Raw genomic sequence first — 2,629 nt, forward strand, 5'->3', positions numbered from 1 at the left:
TTCCTGGGTTTGACGGGAGATGTGAGGTCGTGCGTTGTCGTGAAGCAGCGTTACACCGGCTGTCAGTCGTCCTTGCCGGCGGTTCTGGATAGCTCGTCTGAGTTTTCTCAGTGTTACACAATAACTGTCTGAGTTGATTGTTGTCCCACGTTCCATGAAATCGATCAGCAGTATCCCTTACGATCCTTACGATCCCAAAAAACACTGTCCATTATTTTGCCAGCAGAAGGAGTTTGTTTGAACTTCTTTGCGACTGGTGACCCTGGTTGACGCCACTGTTTGGATTGTTGTTTTGTTTCGAGAGTGAAATGAAACACCCACGTTTCGTCTCCAGTAACAATGGAGTCTAACAATCCTTCCTTAACTTTTTGACAAGAGGTAAAACGCCTCCTCAACAAGTTGGCGGCGGAGTTCTACGATATTGGGCTATAGAAATTGGAGCACCGTCTACAAAAATGCGTAGAAAAAGATGGCGATTATGTAGAAAAATAGAGCAAAGTTTCATCTTTCCAACGATGTAAATTTCTATGAGAATAAACAATGTTGTCTATTTGTAAAATTGATGGGAACCTTATTCCTGGATCAACCCTCGTATATATATATTATAACTTTATTTATAATATTATTTATAATATTAGAGATAATTATTATTGCCGTTGAATCAAGAAGATTTATTCCCGACTCATTTATTACGAAGCAGTTGGATAATTTTATCGATGTAAATGCATTTTCTTCTCTGTGGAATTCGGAAACTATTATAATCCCGATATTTTACTCTCGTATCTGCGATTCTAATTAAATTACAGAATATATACGTAAATTATTGTACAATATTTCCTCTGGGAGAGCCTTAGGTAAAACCATAAAGAAATTGATTGCGAATTAAACGGATATGGTAAAAGTGTATCAAAAGGCTTCGAGAGACATCGAGATACCTGAGCACCCAAAAACGACAAGAGTATCACGAATATCAGTGCGAAACGCAATCGTCTGACTTTAAGATTGTCATACGGCCAGGTGCCGATAGCCGACAGAAAAATGTGATTTAGTCTATAGTATTTCCCGAGAGATGCCATCTCCGACGACATTTCGAGGATAACTAAGCACAAAGGTGGCTTATATAAAAAGGAATATCTCTCATTTTTTTTTCTTCATCCCGTAATTACGCAATTGACTTTTCCTCAGCATTTGCGCCGGCAACTGTACAGGCATAGGCAACTGCGTTAGGAGTTGCATTTGAAATTATATATTTCTAAGATGTTTGTATATACACTCAAATTGAACGGGAGATAAAATAATAACGACGAGGCGAGTTACGTTTTTTTAGAGAGAAAGAGCGAAGGAGAGAGAGAGAGAGAGAGAGAGAGAGAAAGAGAGAGAGAGAATGTACGTATCTGCTCTATTAACGGCAATAACGACAATCGACGATAAGAATGTGTAATTTCCATTCATGTGTTGCTTGTCGACTTTCTCCATATCCGTTCAAAAAACATCGACGCAAGCGCAGTAAAGAACGATATGTTTTCCCGACGCAGCGCAGTCATTCGTATGGTGGACACGACTCATGTAGCAGTGCTTAGATTCGAGCAAATGTCTCGAGGTCGTACTTCGAGAGGTACCTTCGAGATGAAGAGTGTTGCGGATGTAGTCGCATTTCTATAGTTATCGAGTAGGGAAAGTACGCGTACGAAACTTCAAGAAACGAACTAAATAAAAACGAGCACGATCTTTTTTAACGAATGGCAGCGGTCAAGTGCTCGTTTTACTTATAAAATTCTATCGAGGAACTGAAAATATCAAAGATAAATAAATGTATAATATAGAAATAACTTTTATTAATAATTTTCATTTTCTCCACGCAGATGAAATGGAAAACGTATGTATATGATATCCCGGAATGTCTCTCCGGAGGAACATATCCGTTTGCGTATCTCGAACAGCGGACAGTGCGTTGCACTATTAATCGTTTTCAGACACGATCGTGCAATCGAGAAACTCGAGTCATAACGTAAGTGCATAAACAATGGATAATCTATAACACTTTGCAAATAATATACGATCAGATATTGAAACTACAGACAGAATAATTTTAATCTGACACGACGTGTCGAGATCGTTCGTGCAAATATTCTAAGACAATATACACGTGATATGATATATATTTATGTAAAAAGTGTGAACACGCGCGTACAAAACGTTAAAACATGTTCAAGGATAGTGTCTTTTATTCGATAATGTGATTTCCCACCGTTCTCGGCTGAAACATTACACAGCAACTTGACGGCGTCCCACAGCAAACGTACTTTCGTGATAAATGTCGTTATCACTTCCATATCGAGCAGAGAAAGGTAAGGTAAGAGTGTCGCGCTCGCTAGCTGTGACAGACAATTCATTTTTCATCCTAGCTAAAAAAAGGGTCGCGTAACTTCGTGAGCGCACGTTTTTTTCCTACTGTAGTGAAACCTTCCAACGACGGGTTATGCAAGCCACCGACACTTATGTGATAACTCTTCGTGGTTTTTCGCATTATAAATAATATCTGTCTCTGTATTTGCAAAGTTTGTACCATCACAAACTGCATCTTTAATATTTCGCAATGTTAGTTATTTTATATTTACAAATGTTCGTG

Source organism: Dinoponera quadriceps, unplaced genomic scaffold, assembly GCF_001313825.1.
Source record: "Dinoponera quadriceps isolate SergipeBrazil2010 unplaced genomic scaffold, ASM131382v1 scaffold151, whole genome shotgun sequence".
NCBI classification, from domain to species: Eukaryota; Metazoa; Arthropoda; class Insecta; order Hymenoptera; family Formicidae; genus Dinoponera; species Dinoponera quadriceps.